General features: G+C 39.9%; 1 non-coding gene across 1 annotated transcript; it reads right to left on the bottom strand.

The window, feature by feature from the left end:
• Positions 1–1,978: 1,978 nt before the first annotated feature.
• Trnat-ugu (transfer RNA threonine (anticodon UGU)) lies at positions 1,979–2,052 on the bottom strand. Its single transcript has one exon. It is a non-coding gene; the product is annotated as a tRNA-Thr (tRNA).
• Between the last annotated feature and the right edge of the window lie 3,099 nt (positions 2,053–5,151).

Genomic DNA, 5,151 nt, shown 5'->3' with positions numbered 1-5,151 from the left:
TCATATGAAAAAACTACAAAGAACGAAACTTGTCTATCTTGAAGTGGTAAACCAGATGGTGCTATGGTTGGCCCGTTAGATGGCACTGCCATAGGTCAATCAGATATCAACTGCCTTTTTTTTTTTTTTTTTTTGATAGGAACCCTTATTTTTTATTACATATTCGTGTAGTACGTAAAGAAATATGAATGTTTTAGTTGGACCAGCTTTTTCGCTTTGTGATAGATGGCGCTGTAATAGTCACAAACATATGGCTCACAATTTTAGACAAACAGTTGGTAACAGGTAGGTTTTTTAAATTAAAATACAAAACGTAGGTACGTTTGAGCATTTTATTTCGGTTGTTCCAATGTGATACATGTACCTTTGTCAACTTACCATTTCTGAGAACGCATGCTGTTACAGCGTGATTACCTGCAAATACCACATTAATGCAATAAATGCTCAAAATGACGTCCGTCAACCTCAATGCATTTGGCAATACGTGTAACGACATTCCTCTCAACAGCGAGTAGTTCGCCTCCCGTAATGTTTGCACATGCATTGACAATGCACTGATGCATGTTGTTAGGCACTGTCGGTGGATCACGATAGCAAATATCCTTCAACTTTCCCCACAGAAAGAAATCCGGGGACGTCCAATCGCCGACAATCCACCTGTCATGAAATACGCTATTCAATACCGCTTCAACCGCAACCAAGCTATGTGCCAGACATCCATCATGTTGGAAGTACATCGCCATTCTGTCATGCAGTGAAACATCTTGTAGTAACATCGATAGAACATTACATAGGAAATCTGCAAAAATTTGCACCATTTAGATTGCCATCGATAAAATGGGGGCCAATTATCCTTCCTCCCACAATGCCGCACCAAACATTAACCCACCAAGGTCGCTGATGTTCCACATATCACAGCCATCGTGGATTTTCCATTGCCCAATAGTGCATATTATGCCGATTTACGTTACTGCTGTTGGTGAATGACGCTTCATCACTAAAAATCGCAAAAAATCTGTCATCATTCCGCAATTTCTCTTGCGCCCAGTGACAGAACTGTACACGACGTTCAAAGTCGCCACCATGCAATTCCTGGTGCACAGAAATATGGTACGGGTGCAATCGATGTTGATGTAGCATTCTCAACATCAACATTTATGAGATTCCCGATTCTTGCACAGTTTGTCTGCTACTGATATGTCGATTAGCCGCAACAGCAGCTAAAACTCCTACTTGGGCATCATCATTTGTTGTAGGTCATGGTTGACGTTTCACATGTAGCTGAACACTTCCTGTTTCATTAAATAACATAACTATCTGGGGAATGGTCCGGACACTTGAATGATGTCATCCAGGATACTGAGCAGCATACATAGCACACGCCCGTTGGGCATTTTGATCACAATAGCCATACATCAACACGATATTGACCTTTACTGCAATTGGTAAAAGGTCCATTTTAACACGGATAATGTATCACGAAACAAATGCTGTCTGCACTGGCGGAATGTTACATGATACCATGTACTTATACATTTGTGACTATTACAGCGTTATTTATCACAAAGCGAAAAAAGTGGGCAAACTAAAACATTCATATTTCTTTATGTACTACACGAATACGTAATAAAAAAATGGGGGTTCCTATTTTAAAAAATGCAGTTGATATCCATTTGACCTATGGCAGCGCCATCTAGCGGGCAAACCATAGCACCATCTGGTTTTCCCCTTCAAGTTAGTCAAGTTTTGTTCTTAGTAGTTTTTTAGTTTGATGCTTATTTCGTGAGATATCTGGCCTGGTCATGATCAATGGACCACCCTGTATATATACTAAGATGGTATCTGTTCTTTTGGATATGTCCGAAAGAACAGATACCATCAGTGACCATGCAATTTGTTAGAATAAATTACAATGAAATGAAAACCCTTAGCTGCCTACAGGCATTGACACACATCAATGGGGACAGATGAAAATGTACGCCCCAACCGGGACTCGAACCCGGGATCTCCTGCTTACATGGCAGGCGCTCTATCCATCTGAGCCACCAAGGACACAGAGGATAGTGCAACTGCAGGGATTTATCTCTGGCACGCCTCCTGTAAAACCCACACTCCCAACCTATTGTCCCGCACTACATTCGTAGTGCCCCCTCCCATTGTACTCATTATTCGCGGCGCACTGCCGATTCCCGTAAGAGTTCGAGCACTGTTTGTGCATCTGCACAGAAGAAGAAGACGGTCAAGTGGCCAGTGAGGCTTAACTATATATATACTAATATATACTATACTAATATATACTATACTAATATATATACTAATATAAACATACACACAACTATCAACAAGTAAATGAAGAAATGCAAAGAGTTTTCCTGAGAAAGTATGCTTGTCATGATTTGTGAAATCCCTTATACACGCAATCTGATAAAGTACCCAGAACTACTTTGCACCTCGATGCTTTGAGCAGTAGGCAGAGATGCAGACGCCATTTGGCAGTTAACTTGTGTAGCAGTAAGATGTTGCTGATGTAGCAAGAATGAAAAGTGTAGGAGCAAATTTTCTGATTATCACAGAATTTACACTTGCACTACAAAATAAAAAGCTGACTAGGAGTCAAACAGTCACTTCATACATGTTTGTCTTACGAACCTCGAACGCAAACCATTGACCACTGTGTACTCTAACATCCAGCACCTATGCACAGATAAATCAGTTACATAATACACGCATAAAACTTCTCTAGCAATTTCTCAGACTTGCCAGAATTGCACATTATGTTGGTTTAATGGCTTATTAAAAGTGTATAAAGTTTGAAGTAAAACCGTGATCCCAACGTCATGGTCTCCCCTCATGAGATCAACAGAATATGCAAAACAGGAGGCATATATGAATGTGGGCAAGACAGATGCTAAAGAGAACTAAACTCCATCCAAACAGGCCTCCAAATGCCCAATGGTACCAACTAGTCACCGTGTCATTCTCTGCCAATTTGTGGAGACGGATGCAGGCACAGAGAGGCACACAGCACTCTCCCGGCCGATGTCAGTTTTCGTGACTGGAGAAAGGTAAATGCAACCTACAGGAGAATTACAGAGATCTTACGAGAACAGAGACACAGCTGTGTGGATATCAAGCCAGTATCGTGTAAGGAAGGGAAACATGAAAGGCATATATACAAAGGGTATACATGGGAAATGAACTCGAAGACAATACTACAGAAAGTGACACTGTACTGAAAGTACTACAGAGAAACAAGGGCCCAGGAGTAAACAATATTTCCTCATATTATTGAGGTCCTTGGGAGAGCCAGCCATAATAAAACTATTCCACCTCTTTTTGTACGATGTATGAAATACAACAAATATCCACAGGATTTCAACATTAATGTAATAATTCCTGTTCCAAAGAAGGCTGGTTTCAATAGGTGTGAATATTACCAAGCCATATGGTTAATAAGTCACACTTGCCAAACAGTAGCACAAATTATTTACGAATGAATGGAAAGAGTGGCAGAAGCTGATGTCAGAAAAGATCACTTTGGCTATCAGAAAAATGTATGACCCCATAAGCAATACTGATGCTACAACTACTCATAAGAGGCTAGACTGGAAAAAAAAGGTAAACTATGTATAAAGCGTTTGTTGACTGGAATACACTGAAATTCTGAAGTACCAGGATTAAATACACAGAGTGAAAGTTATTTACAGCTTGCACAGAAGACAGACTGCATTTATAAGAATCAAGTACAAAAGGGAACAGCTGAGACGGGAATAAAACAACCCCAATGTTATTCAGTCTGCACTGAACAAGCAGTACAGAAAAACCGAGAAGAAATTTGTTAAGGGGATCAATGCTCCAAGGAGAAGAAATAAAAACAATAAGGTGTGTTGATGGCAAGATTCCATAAGGAACAGCGTAAAATGTAGATCAATTGTACAGAATGTATAGTACCTTGAAAAGAGGAAATATGATGACATTAACAAGAGTAATGGAATTCTGTCAAATTAATTCAAATGATCCTGAGGTAATCAGGTTACGAGATGAGACATTAAAAGTAACAGAGCTTTGCTATTTAGAAGGACGGAAGAGTGGGGTTTAATACTGCATCAACATCAAGGTCATTAGGGTAGAGACAGGGCAAAATCTCAGAATATTTCGAGGATGGGGTGGAAATCAGATGTGCACTTTCAAAAACACCATCCCACAATTTTTCTGGAGTACACTTGATATAATTAAATTTTTCTTGAGACATTGGACTGTCATATTCATCTTCGACAATGACAGAAGCCGAAAAAATGAATTAAAATTTGTGCCGATTGAGACTTGTACTGGTGTCTCCTTGTGCTAGCTACCTGGATCCTCGTGCCACTGCAGCCATATAGCAGAAACAGCTGCACGGACTACCCTAGTCGAGTTCCCTCCCTAACACACATTTAAATTCACATCTTCAGCTTATTTTCCCTTTCCCAGATCGCCACTATTGCTGAGGCTCTCTGTTATCAGGATAGCATTCCATCATTGGAGGTAATGGAGCAATCATTAATTTCTTCAGCTTCTGTTATTATCATAGATAAATATGTGACTCAAATATCTCAACAAAAATTTCATTATATCATATCTATAGATCACATATGTTTGAGGTACAGACAGGATTTCCCCATTACGTCCAATGCTCGGGTGATATTCCAATACCGGAGGGTCTCAGCAGTAGTGATAATCTAAGGAGGGGAAAATAAGCTTAAGAAGTGAACTGAAGTTTGTGTTAGGGAGAGCATTGGACTAGGGTAGATCGTGCAGCTGTGTTAGCTGTTATGCTGTGTTAGTGTAATTACTAGCACATCTGTCTATATGCAGGGAGACCCAGGTTCAAGTCTCAGCTGTGGCACAAACTTTAATTCATTTCTTCAGCTTCTGTCATTGTCTGAAATAATTTAGGGAAATCACAGAAAATCTAAATTTGGATGGCTAGATGTTGACTTGAACTTCTGTCCTCCCGAATGTGAGCACAGTGGGCCACCTCACTTGGTTCGTCATTTGCAGACCAAAATAACTTATAAAGGCTGAGCTAGAGAGGATATAAAATGCAGACTGTCTATAGCAAGAGCAGTGTTTCTAAAAGACAGAAATATTTTACCACTGAATAAAAAATTT

The sequence above is a fragment of the Schistocerca gregaria genome, chromosome 1 (genome assembly GCF_023897955.1).
Source record: "Schistocerca gregaria isolate iqSchGreg1 chromosome 1, iqSchGreg1.2, whole genome shotgun sequence".
In the NCBI taxonomy this organism is placed as follows: Eukaryota; Metazoa; Arthropoda; class Insecta; order Orthoptera; family Acrididae; genus Schistocerca; species Schistocerca gregaria.
This window is presented reverse-complemented; position numbering and strand designations above follow the sequence as displayed.